Source organism: Amblyraja radiata, chromosome 5 (assembly GCF_010909765.2).
Source record: "Amblyraja radiata isolate CabotCenter1 chromosome 5, sAmbRad1.1.pri, whole genome shotgun sequence".
Classification (NCBI taxonomy): Eukaryota; Metazoa; Chordata; class Chondrichthyes; order Rajiformes; family Rajidae; genus Amblyraja; species Amblyraja radiata.
In genome coordinates, this window is record NC_045960.1 from 97,483,570 (window position 1) to 97,497,483 (window position 13,914).

The 13,914-nt window shown below is 44.5% G+C and overlaps 1 protein-coding gene across 3 annotated transcripts in view; it reads left to right on the plus strand.

Moving 5' to 3' along the window:
• Positions 1–4,877: 4,877 nt before the first annotated feature.
• The window catches only part of phf3 (PHD finger protein 3), a 110,087-nt gene continuing 101,050 nt past the window's right edge, over positions 4,878–13,914 (plus strand). For 2 of the 3 annotated variants that reach the window (XM_033021875.1, XM_033021877.1), the window contains exon 1: positions 4,878–5,098. The gene's annotated coding sequence lies outside the window, so the exon portion shown is untranslated. The remainder of the gene's footprint in view (positions 5,099–13,914) is intronic. The other variant, XM_033021879.1, reaches the window with a different exon arrangement.

The window sequence follows — 13,914 nt, forward strand, 5'->3', positions numbered from 1 at the left end:
TAAGTAGTGCCTTTCAACTTCCAGTCAAAGCACCCAAGCCATCATTTGCAGTAAATAGTGCCATTCAACCTCAAGCCAAAGCACCCAAGCCACCATTTGTAGTAAGTAGTGCCTATCAACTTCAAGCCATATCACCCGCCACCATTTGCAGTAAGTAGTGCCTTTCAACTTCATGCCACCATTTGCAGTATGTAGTGCCTTTCAACTTCAAGCCAATGCACCCATGCCACCATTTGCAGTAAGTAGTGCCTTTCAACTTCAAGCCAAAGCACCCAAGCCACCACTTGCTGTAAGTTGTGCCTTTCAACTTCAAGTCAAAGCACCCAAGCCACCATTTGCAGTAAGTAGTGCCTTTCAACTTAAAGCCAAAGCACCCAAGCCACCATTTGCAGCAAGAAGTGCCTTTGAACTACATGCCACCATTTGCAGTAAGTAGTGCCTTTCAACTTCAAGCCAAAGCACCCAAGCCACCATTTGCAGTAAGAAGTTACTTTCAACTTCAAGCCAAATCACCCAAGCCATCATTTGCAGTAAGTAGTGCCTTTCAACTTCAAGCCAAAGCACCCATACAAACATTTGCAGGCAGTGCCTTTTTACTTCAAACAAACCATATTTTCATTTTCAATATACAGTGCATTTGCAGTAGTGCCTTTCAACTCCAAGCCAAAGCACCCAAGCCACCATTTGCAGTAAGTAGTGCCTTTCAACTTCAAGCCAAAGCACCCAAGCCACCATTTGCAGTAAGTAGTGCCTTTCAACTTAAAGCCAAAGCACCCAAGCCACCATTTGCAGCAAGAAGTGCCTTTGAACTACATGCCACCATTTGCAGTAAGTAGTGCCTTTCAACTTCAAGCCAAAGCACCCAAGCCACCATTTGCAGTAAGAAGTTACTTTCAACTTCAAGCCAAATCACCCAAGCCATCATTTGCAGTAAGTAGTGCCTTTCAACTTCAAGCCAAAGCACCCATACAAACATTTGCAGGCAGTGCCTTTTTACTTCAAACAAACCATATTTTCATTTTCAATATACAGTGCATTTGCAGTAGTGCCTTTCAACTCCAAGCCAAAGCACCCAAGCCACCATTTGCAGTAAGTAGTGCCTTTCAACTTCAAGCCAAAGCACCCAAGCCACCATTTGCAGTAAGTAGTGCCTTTCAACTTCAAGCCAAAGCTCCCAAGCCACCATTTACAGTAAGTAGTGCCTTTCAACTTCAAGCCAAAGCTCCCAAGCCACCATTTGCAGTAAGTAGTGCCTTTCAACTTCATGCCACCATTTGCAGTAAGAAGTGCCTTTCAACTTCAAGCCAAATCACCCAAACCATCTTTTGCAGTAAGTAGTGCCATTCAACCAAGCCAAATCACCCAAGCCACCATTTGCAATAGGTAGTGCCTTTCAACTTTAAACAAAGCACCCAAGCCACCATTTGCAGTAAGTAGTACCTTTCAACTTTAAACAAAGCACCCAAGCCACCATTTGTAGTAAGTAGTGCCTTTGAACCTCAAGCCAAAGCACCCAAGCCACCATTTGCAGTAAGTAGTGCCTTTCACTTTCAAGCCAAAGCACCCAAGCCACCATTTGCAGTAAGTAGTGCCTTTCAACCTCACGCCAAAGCACCCAAGCCACCATTTGCAGTAAGTAGTGCCTTTCACTTTCAAGCCAAAGCACCCAAGCCACCATTTGTAGTAAATAGTGCCTTTCAACTTCAAGCCAAAGCACCCAGGCCACCATTTGCAGTAAGTAGTGCCTTTCAACTTCAAGCCAAAGCACCCAAACAAACATTTGCAGGCAGTGCCTTTTTACTTCAAACAAACCATATTTTCATTTTCAAACCACATTAAGCGTACTCACAGTTGTGCAGACATTGTTCAATGTTATTCAGAGCTCAGAGAGACGTGACCCTTGACTTCATCCATCTTACAGAGATTGAGTGAGGCACACCACTTCCTGGTTTTATAGTCCCTCCCCCTCCCTTCAGAGAGAGAATGGTGAATGTTTTAAACTTCAAGCCAAAGCTCCCAAGCCACCATTTGCAGTAAGTAGTGCCTTTCAACTTCATGCCACCATTTGCAGTAAGAAGTGCCTTTCAACTTCAAGCCAAATCACCCAAGCCATCTTTTGCAGTAAGTAGTGCCTTTCAACCAAGCCAAATCACCCAAGCCACCATTTGCAGTAGGTAGTGCCTTTCAACTTTAAACAAAGCACCCAAGCCACCATTTGCAGTAAGTAGTGCCTTTCACTTTCAAGCCAAAGCACCCAAGCCACCATTTGCAGTAAGTAGTGCCTTTCAACCTCACGCCAAAGCACCCAAGCCACCATTTGCAGTAAGTAGTGCCTTTCACTTTCAAGCCAAAGCACCCAAGCCACCATTTGTAGTAAATAGTGCCTTTCAACTTCAAGCCATATCACCCAAGCCACCATTTGCAGTAAGTAGTGCCTTTCAACTTCCAGTCAAAGCACCCAAGCCATCATTTGCAGTAAATAGTGCCATTCAACCTCAAGCCAAAGCACCCAAGCCACCATTTGCAGTAAGTAGTGCCTTTCAACTTCAAGCCAAAGCACCCAAGCCACCATTTGCAGTAAGTAGTGCCTTTCAACTTCCAGTCAAAGCACCCAAGCCATCATTTGCAGTAAATAGTGCCATTCAACCTCAAGCCAAAGCACCCAAGCCACCATTTGCAGTAAGTAGTGCCTTTCAACTTCAAGCCAAAGCACCCAAGCCACCATTTGCAGTAAGTAGTGCCTTTCAACTTCAAGCCAAAGCACCCAAGCCACCATTTGCAGTAAGTAGTGCCTATCAACTTCAAGCCATATCACCCGCCACCATTTGCAGTAAGTAGTGCCTTTCAACTTCATGCCACCATTTGCAGTATGTAGTGCCTTTCAACTTCAAGCCAATGCACCCATGCCACCATTTGCAGTAAGTAGTGCCTTTCAACTTCAAGCCAAAGTACCCAAGCCACCACTTGCTGTAAGTTGTGCCTTTCAACTTCAAGTCAAAGCACCCAAGCCACCATTTGCAGTAAGTAGTGCCTTTCAACTTAAAGCCAAAGCACCCAAGCCACCATTTGCAGCAAGAAGTGCCTTTGAACTACATGCCACCATTTGCAGTAAGTAGTGCCTTTCAACTTCAAGCCAAAGCACCCAAGCCACCATTTGCAGTAAGAAGTTACTTTCAACTTCAAGCCAAATCACCCAAGCCATCATTTGCAGTAAGTAGTGCCTTTCAACTTCAAGCCAAAGCACCCATACAAACATTTGCAGGCAGTGCCTTTTTACTTCAAACAAACCATATTTTCATTTTCAATATACAGTGCATTTGCAGTAGTGCCTTTCAACTCCAAGCCAAAGCACCCAAGCCACCATTTGCAGTAAGTAGTGCCTTTCAACTTCAAAGGAGTTGAAAGGCACTACTGCAAATGCACTGTATATTGATTTTAGATATAACCCTACCACTTACGGCTGTGATTTTTGGCCATCTTACTCAGTCTCCCCTCCACTGTGCAGGTGCAGAGAATTCTTCCCATCAATTAAAAATAAAAGTGTTATTAGTGTTTAAAAAATGTTGAGAATCTCTCTCCTGTCAATCATGCCCTGAAAGCCACACCTTTTCCGGTGGGGGGGAGGGGTTATAAAACTCTGTCTGAGCTGTGAATCAACTGAACACACTGAATGTCTACTGAACTGTGAGTTTGGGGTTTTGTGTGGTTTTATGGTCGTTTCACCCTGCATGAAATGGTATGAAGCTGCATTTGAATTTGGTGGCCTTGGACCCTGCTTGAAGTGGAATGAAACTGCACTTGAATTTGGCGGCCTTGCATCCTGCTTGAAGTGGTATGAAACTGCACTTGAATTCGGTGGCCTTCCACCCTGCTTGAAGTGGTTGGAAACTGCACTTGAATTCGGTGGCCTTGCACCCTGCTCATAGTGGTAAGAAACTGCACTTGAATTTGGTGGCCTTGCACCCTGCTTGAAATGGTAGGAACATGGATTTGAATTTGGTGGCCTTGCACCCTGCTTGAAATGGAATTTCAAGGAATAGTCATGAGTCAACTGCCAGCCCACCAGCCGTGAGTGAGCTGCCAGCAGATCAGGCTTGAGGGACTGAGCTGCCATCCCAAGAACCCATACCAGCACTCCAGAAAGCCCCCCCACTGGCCACCAATATTGGAATTGGTGGAGAGGTGGAATATTGCATCGGGGGACCAGCCCTCCCGTGTGAACATACTTATCTTAGTCTAGTATATATATATATATACTGAACTTTTTGTTCTCTCATATATTCTCTCATATATTGGGACTAGGGGAGAATAAGTGTTCGGCACGGACTAGAAGGGCCGAGTTGGCCTGTTTCCATGCTGTAATTGTTATATGGTTATATTCTGTTGTGCTGCAGCAAGTAAGAATTTCATAGTTCTATCTGGGACACATGACAGTAAAACAGTCTAAAGAAGGGGTTCGGCCAGAAACGTTGCCTATTTCCTTCGCTCCATAGATGCTGCTGCACCCGCTGAGCTTCTCCAGCATTTTTGTCTGCCTTCGATTTTCCAGCATCTGCAGTTCCTTCCTGAACAATAAAACACTCTTGACACCTACACATAATTCCTCTGCAGTTCCTATCTACATATGGCTTCTCTGCAGGTCGTTCCAACACATAGTCTCTCTGCGGGTCTTCGACACAAAGTTAATCTGCGGTTTCTACCAAAGGTCTTTGGTTTCTACCAACGCATAGTTACTTGCCCGTGTTGCGGGCTGAGCGCTGGCTGGCTGGCTGGCGGGCCCGGGTTGTCTCCGCGTGACGCCAGGACGGTTTGTCCCTCCCCCTCTCTCCCTCCCTCCCTCCCTCCCGCTCGCTCTCTCTCTCGCTCACTCTCCCTCCCTCCCTCTCTCTCTCCATGGCGGCGGCGACAGTGGCGGCGGCTCCGAGCGACCCAGCGCACCACAGAGGCGAGCAAAGAGCAGCGCTCCGCGTCCCCGCTCGGCCGCAGGTCTCCGGAGGCCCCTGAAGGGAAACGGGGAAAACCTAAAATTTAAAACAAAAAAGCCCCCCACACAACCCAACCCCCCCCCCCCCCCCCCCCCCCCCGAGCCCGCGATCAGGTGAGCGGCGGCCGCGAGATTAATAAATCAACACCCGGTGAAGCCTGAGGCCTCCCAGCGCCAGGCCCGGGCTTGGGCCTCGGCTCTGGGTTGAGCCTGGGCGGGCCGGGGGTGTGTGTGTGTGTGGTTGCGCAGCCCCGTGGAGGTGCAGGGGGGAGGGAGGGAATCTGTGCAGCTCGGCCTGAACGCCCCCTCCCTCCGCATCGTTGCTGGGAGAGGAGGAGGAGGAGGCGGAGGCCCAAGCGTGCTCAGCTCGGCTCGGCTCAGCAAGATCCCACTGACGTAACGGCAGCACGGTAGAGGCCCGTCGCCTGACTGTTAGTCCAGGTTAACGGAGGCAACTATTCCCCTATTCCCCCGTCTCTGCAGAATTACGCCATGGTGAGAGCTGTCTGCCCGTTGAAGCCGTGGTTGGATGTGGTGTTTAAAGGCCTACACTCATAATGAGTGCATTTTAGACCGAGCTATTGGTTGTGCACGCGTTCTGCCTCGCTGCAGTGGTTTATTTTCCTCTTATATTGACACTGCAACTACCCTCTGATTCTGTCGTCTGCAAACCAGGGCTGTATAACCTATCCATATACATGTTTTTGGGTTCTCCTTGCAGGGCTGGCAAGGAGGGTCTTGGTTCGCCTGGGCCCTTGACCGATGGATTCCAGGCCAGTCACAGTTTTTGTTTGGTGCTTCATTAAGTTGTAAAATCAGAAATGTGGTGAGAGTAGTGGGAACTCGGCTTAACGTCTCATTCAGAATACAGCATTTTTGATTACAATGTGCTCCATAGGTGTTGCACTCATGTTACAAAACTAGGTATGTGTAAGGAGCAAGACTTGAACCTACGGTATTTGAACCAACTGAGCCACAGCTGCATGTGTGGAGGAGATTGGAAAGAGTGGGTATTGATGAAGATGAGGAATGTGGAACAGGGGAAGTGATTGGAATGAGTTAAACTTCTTAGTAAGTTGCAGAGAGCGTGGATTAAAAGAGGTTGGTTTCTTTGCTAATTTTGTATGGTCTGACTTGGACTGTAATGCGATTCTGACAGTATCAAAGTGAATGTAGGTTCTGTTCACTCAGTCTAAATAGGTTTGCGAAGTTTGTAATTTTCAATGTCACATTTTATCCCTTAAAAATTAATGAATTTGAGGGAGAGGATTTTTATTGGGGTGAGAGGAGAGTTGATGTTTGATTGACTACTTGATTTTTAATATGTGGATTTATTATTATGCAGTGATTGTTTGGCATTATGTGGATAATTAGAAACGTATGAAATTAAAAGTATATTTATGCTTTGTTGTATATAGTATTTATATCTGTAAAGGGCTTGCAAGTCAAGTATTTTGTAAGTACGTGAAGCTATTTGTGATGGAAATATTTTGCTCTTTTCCCCCTAGAGGGATACCTCCCTTTAACACAATTACTATGATACCTTTTAAAATAATATTTGGGTTCTCCTTGAACTTTAGACTTTAGAGATACAGCATGGAAACAGGCCCATCGACCCACCAAGTTCACACCGGCCTGCTATCGCCTCGTACACTATCACTATCCTACAAACTATGGACAATTTACAATTTCCAGAAGCCAATTAACGTACAAGCCTGTACATCTTTGGAGCGTGGGAGGAAACCCACACTGTCAAAGGGAGAACGTATAATCTCTGTACAGACAGCACCTGTAGTCAGGATCAAACCCGGGTCTCTGGCGCTGTAAAGGGCCTGTCCCACTTTCACGACCTTTGCCCTTGACTCCCACTCGCAGCATGGTCGTAGCAGGTCATGATGCTAGTCGTAGGTACTCGTGGCATCAAGTAGGTCGGGGCGTTTTTCTAGCACGATGAAAAATGTCCACGAGTTAAAAAGGTCGTGAATTAGATTGTGAAAGTGGGACAGGTCCTTAAGGCAGCAACTCTACCGCTGTGCCCCTGCACTGCCCGAAATTGTGACCTATGAAATTCTGACACTTCATATAGTTTTATAACTTTGAAGATTTTAGAAGCAGAGTTGAAGTGAGCCTAACCATAAAGACACAAGAGACTGCAGGTGCTGTAGGAACTTAATGGGTCAGACAGCATTTGTAGAGGGAAATGGACAGACGAAGTTTCAATTTGAACCCTTCATCAAGACTGTTTGGATATTGTGAAAGTACTGTGAGAATTGTTCTTTGCAGGAGCTTCTGCGGGAGGTTTTATTTTACTGCAATTGTATCCGGAAGATCTGAGACCTCGTTGTACATGAAAATAATTCCTTGCAAGTACAAGCAGATTTTTTTACAGAAGGATCTAGTGTGCTAGGTTAGATGGGCTCAATGGCCTTGTGTTTTAGTATCCTCAATGGCAAGCTGCAGTGCTTGTGTGATGCTAAAATCAAATTGATGCTCTTATTACATGGACATGTGTACTGCACAGCTGCTGTGACTCCTTATCTGTGGCCTTGTGACAAGTGGATTTCAGGCATAACATAATGGTTGTATTTTCAAAGTAACAGTCTTTAATAAATTACATTTAATATGTTTTATAAATCAGAATGAGTGTAGATTTAAGCCTCCTGAACTGGAGGTACATATCCTCAAATATGTGGAAAAACCTCTGATGAGGCCATATTTGACACGCTTTCCCTGTACCTACATAACAAAATGCAGTTCTCTACTTTGGTGTAAGAAGTTCAGGAATGTTGGTTCACTTCCACAAGTCTGAGTGAGATACTTTTAAATGTGGTTGAGCAAAGGCAATTACATGAATTCTTGATATGATTTGGCAAAGGTTTAGGTTTATTATTGTCACGTACTGATGATTAGTGAAATGCTTTGTTTTGCATGCTTTCAAACCACATCAGAGATACCATACATAAATACAATCGTCAGTGCAATAGACAGAGCAAAAGGGAAGATACAGAATGCAGATGATAGTTCTCAACATTGTAGGGTTAGTAATTCCCTAAGCAAAGCCCAAAGTCATAGAAACATAGAAAATAAGTGCAGGAGTAGGCCATTCGGCCCTTCGAGCCTGCACCGTCATTCAATATGATCATGGCTGATCATCCAACTCAGTATCCTGTACCTAGCTTCTCTCCATACTGCCTGATCCCTTTAGCCACAAGGGCCACATCTAATTCCCTCTTAAATATAGCCAATGAACTGGCCTCAACTACATTCTGTGGTAGAGAATTCCAGAGATTCACCACTCTCTGTGTGAATATTTTTTTTCTCATCTCGGTCCTAAAAGATTTCCCCCTTATCCTTAAACTGTGACCCCTTGTTCTGGATTTCCCCAACATCGGGAACAATCTTCCTGCATCTAGCCTGTCCAACCCCTTAAGAATTTTGTAAGTTTCTATAAGATCCCCCCTCAATCTTCTAAATTCTAGCGAGTACAAGCCGAGTCTATCCAGTCTTTCTTCATATGAAAGTCCTGACATCCCAGGAATCAGTCTGGTGAATCTTCTCTGTACTCCCTCTATGGCAAGAATGTCCTTCCTCAGATTAGGAGACAAAAACTGTACGCAATACTCCAGGTGTGGTCTCACCAAGACCCTGTACAACTGCAGTAGAACCTGACTGCTCCTATACTCAAATCCTTTTGCTATGAATGCTAACATACCATTTGCTTTCTTCACTGCCTGCTGCACCTGCATGCCTACTTTCACTGACTGGTGTACCATGATACCCAGGTCTCGTTGCATCTCCCCTTTTCCTAATCGGTCATGAATGGGGTAGAGGTGAATCGGGAAGTACACTAGCTAATGGAAGGAAAGGGGAAGTACAACGGGATCTGGGGGGTCCTTGTTCATCAGTCAATTAAAAGTAAGCATGCAGGTACAGCAGGCAGTGAAGAAAGCGAATGGCATGTTGGCCTTCATAACAAGTGTATCGAGTATAGGAGCAAATAAGTCATTTTGCAGTTGTACAGGGCCCCAGTGAGACCACACAATAGACAATAGGTGCAGGAGCAGGCCATTTGGCCCTCCGAGCCAGCACCGCCATTCAATGTGATCATGGCTTATCATCCCCAATCAGTACCCCGTTCCTGCCTTCTTCCCATATCCCCTGACTCCGCTATTTTTAAGAACCCTATCTAGCTCTCTATTGAAAGCCTCCAGAGAACCAAATGGCCTGCTCCTGCACCTATTGTCTATTCTCTGAGGCAGAGAATTCCACAGACTCACCACTCTCTGTGAGAAAAAGTGTTTCCTCGTCTCCGTTCTAAGTGGCTTACTCCTTATTCTTAAACTGTGGCCCCCTGGTTCTGGACTCCCCCAACATCGGGAACATGTTTCCTACCTCTAGTGTATCCAAGCCCTTAACAATTTTATATGTTTCAATGAGATTCCCTCTCTTCCTTCTAAACTCCAGAGTGTACAAGCCCAGCTGCTCCATTCTCTCAGCATATGACAGTCCCGCCATCCCGGGAATTAACCTTGTAACCACACCTGGAGTATCGTTTGCAGTTTTGGTCCCCCAATTTGAGGAAGGACATTCTTGCTATTGAGGGAGTACAGCGTAGATTTACAAGGTGCATTCCCGGGATGGCTGGACTGTCATATGCTGAGAGAATGGAGCGGCTGGGCTTGTGTACTCTGGAATTTAGAACAATGAGAGGGGATCTTATTGAAACATATAGATTATTAAGGGTTTGGACACGCTAGTTGGGAGAGTCCAGAACCAGGGCCACAGTTTAAGAATAAGGGGTAAGCCATTTAGAACAGAGATGAGGAAACACTTTTTCACACAGAAAGTTGTGAGTTTGTGGAATTCTCTGCCTCAGAGGGCAGTGGAGGCTGGTTCTCTGGATACTTTCAAGATAGAGCTCTTAAAGATAGCAGAGTCGGGATATGGGAAGAATGCAGGAACGGGGTACTGATTGGGGATGACCAGCCATGATCACATTGAATGCCGGTGCTGGCTCGAAGGGCCGAATGGCCTACTCCTGCAACTATTGAGTATTCAGGATTTTAGGCTAATATGCAATTTTTTAATGTATCTTTGTAATTCTTTGTACTGTTTGATGTGTTATATGGACCTGTGTCTGAAATAAAGCTTTAATAATAATTAATAATATTCAGAAGTCTGATAACAAAGGGGATGAAGCTGTTTCTGAGTCTGGTGGTGTGAGCTTTCAAGGTTCTGTACCTTTTGCCACAGATGAGGAGGAGAAAGGACCAGGATGGGACAAGTCTTTGATTTTGTACTTTTATATTGTTCTTGAGTTTGGTTAAAGTATGTTGACTGCTTTTCTGAGGCAGCATGAAGTGTAGATGGAGTCAATGGTAGTAAGTCTGATCTATGTGATGGATTAGACTGCATCTATCTAGACCAAGCTGTGATGCAACCTGACAGTATGCATTTGTAGAGATGCATTTGGAGAGGTTTGTAAGATATGCCGAATATCACTGGAGATATGCCGAATTTACTCGGTCTCCTGAGGAATTAGTGTTGTTGTGCCGCCTTTACTGTTATATCGACGTGGTTAGTTCATGACGGATCATTGGTAATATTAATGCCAAGGAACTTGCAGTGCTCAACCATTTCCACTTCCGCACCATTGATGATGATTGGGGCATGTACTCCACAGTGCTTCCTGAAGTCAATAACTAGCTCCTTTGTCTTGCTGACATTGAGGGAGGGGTTATTGTCCTGACACCATGTTAATTATCTCTCTATCTCCTTCCTATGCTCTGCGTCGTCCTTGTTTGCAAGTCGGCCCACCACAGTGGTGTCATCTGTAAATGCAGATGGAATTGGAACTGAATTTGACTGTACAGTTGTGAGACTATAGAGAGTATAGAAGGGGACTGAGAACACATCCTTGCGGGGTACTGGTATTCGGAATTACCGTGGAGGAGGCGTTGTCACCTATTCTTACCAATTGAAGTCTGTGCGTCAGAAAGTTGAAGATCTAGTGTGAGGGGGAGCTAAATCCAGGAGTTGGGAGATGACAGGATTATGGTGTTGAAAGCAGTACTATAGTGAATAAATATAAATCTAATGCAGGAGTCATTGTTCAACTGTTCTGTTTCTGGTTGTTAGTTTTATTTTAGTTAGATTATTCATTGTCACATGTTCAGAGATACAGGGAAATGCTATAGTGAAATATCCAGTCTTATACGTGAGTACAATAGATCTTCCTCTGAAACTGCATACAGTGTCGCTACATTCTTGCGTCAGCTTGCGATTTCCAAGTCTCTGAAAAGGTTGATTTTGGGCCGTGGCAAAATGCACTTTCCTATATCCTACTTTCAAGGCGCAGCGTCCCAGTGCCACTGCATCGATGACCCAGCACAGTGCCTACCACTGCAGCTCCATGTAGTTGCCACAGGCTGCGTTTCATTCACTTGCTCACCCAGCTACTGTATGGCCTCCTGCGACCACCTCCACTAACACCACCACCCGCGATCACTGCAAGCACTATGTTTGTCATCTCCGATAGCCACCCCTCTGCTTATGTGCACAGCTGTTACCATATCCGGCTCTTCGCCTTGCATTGCTCCCATCTTGGAAGATGCAAGATGGGAGCAATGCTTGGATGGGAAGGTACTTTTAAGATCTGCTCAGTTCAAGGTGAATGAGAATGGTTTAGCCTGTTAGCTTATTTAAAGTATGTTTTAAAAACTCATCATTCAGATTTTGAAGCTCTTTTGAACTTTTTTTACTAGTTTCAGTTTTTACTTTTATAACGCTTTGATTTGAGGATATTGAACCAGAAATAATTGAGCATACAGCCACAGATGTTCCTGAAATTGATGAAAATGCAACATGAAATCTGACACAAAAAAAGTAGTCAACAATTGAGTTAGATTTTCGAGATGTAGTTCCTTGTTATCCCTTTTTATTTTGATTACTTCTTCACTTGATGTTGTTTTGTCATAACACATTAATTGGTGATAAATTATGTCAAATGTGGTGAAAGAAGCTTAAATGTCATTGTGTTTCTTTAATCACATTATCAAAGGATGTTTAATCCTGGAAAAATTTCCTTGCAGGGAGGTACGATTTGCTACTCTGGAGGATTTAAACTGGAGTGGCAGAAAATTGGATACCAGAGTAGATGGTCAGCAAATCAAAGGACTGAGAGGTTATGACCAGTAAGTCTTAAAGGAAGGGCAGTCAGGGAGGGTTTAAGGAATATGGTGAAGCCGACGGGTTGAAATGCAAGGAGTATCATGGGTAAAGCAGAGGAACTTGCATCAGTGCCTGGAACTGTGATGTAGTGGCCATTGCAGAGACATGGTTGTGAGAGGGACAGAATGGACAGCTTAATATTCCAGGGGTTTGACATTTCAGACATGATAGAGGGGGAGGTAAAAAAGCTGTGTAGGAAAGAACTGCAGATGCTGGTTTAAATCGAAGTTAGACACAAATTGCTGGAGTAACTCAGCGGGACCGGCAGCATCTCTAGAGAAAAGGAATGGGTGACGTTTCGGGTCGAGACCCTTCTTCAGACCCGTTGCTTTACTAATCAGAAAGAATTGAAAGGAGCTGCTTTACTAATCAGGACGAATGTCATGGTGGCACTCAGCGAGGACATATTGGAGGGTTTATCTGCTGAGGTTAGGATGTATGGAATCCACGACGATTTGGTCATTTGGATTTGGTACTGGTTTACTTATTGAAGATAGAATTATGGTGGAAGGATGTTGCTATATATGTAAGCATATTTTTATATAGTTGTGGACATGAGGAAGGATGTCAAAGTATACAAATAGATCAGTTTAAGAAATGGGCAGAGAAATGCAAGACGGGGTGTAATCTAAGCAAGTTGAGGTGTTGCACTTTGGGAGGTCTAATGTGAGGGGAAAGTATACAGATAATGGCAGGACCTCTTGACAGCAGAGATGTACAGAGAGATCTTGGTGCTGAAGTCCATAGCTGAAAGCCCATATTCTGAAAGTGGCAGCACGTAAATAGTAAAAAATGCATAAGGTATGCTTGCATTCATAAGTAGGGGCTGATACTGAGCATAGGTCTGAAAGTGATGTTGCAGCTTTATAGGACTTTGGAGTATTTGTAGTATAGGCTGCATTTGGAGTATGGTTTGCAGTTCTGTTCGCTCCATTTCAGCAAAAGATGTGGAAGCTTTGGAGAGGGTTCAGAAACAGAAGAGGCGTGCCAGTATGCTACCAGAATAGTTGGTATTAGCTATAAGAAGAAATTGGACTGTTTTCTCTGGAGCATTGCAGGCTGAGGGGAGGTTTGGTAGAAGTATAAGAGAGGCATAGAGAAGATAGACCGGTTGACAACCTTATTCCCAGGATGGCAGTGTCAAACTCTAGAGCGCAGGATTTTTATGGTAAGGGGGGTAAAACTGAGATGTGTGAGATGTTTTATACACAGAGTGGTGGGTGCCAGGAATGCACTTTCAGTGGCATTTATGAGACTTTTAGATAGGTGTATGTATATGGAGGGATATGTACCACAGGCAGGCAGAGGAGATGCGGGCAGAGGTTCGAACCTGTTATGTTCAACATGGACATTATGAACCACAGGGCCTGTTTCTGTGCTGTACGGGCGTATGTTCCAAGTAGTGCCCTCCATAATGTTTGGGACAAAGACCCATCATTTATTTATTTGCCTCTGTACTTCACAATTTGAGATTTGAAATAGAAAAAAATCACATGTTGTTAAAGTGCACATTGTAGATTTTAATAAAGGCCATTTTTATACATTTTGGTTTAACCATGTAGAAATTACAGCAGTGTTTATACATAGTCCCCCCATTTCAGGGCACCATAATGTTTGGGATACATGGCTTCACATGTGTTTGTAATTGCTCAGGTGTGTTTAATTGCCACCTTAATGCAGGTATAAGAGAGCTCTCTCAC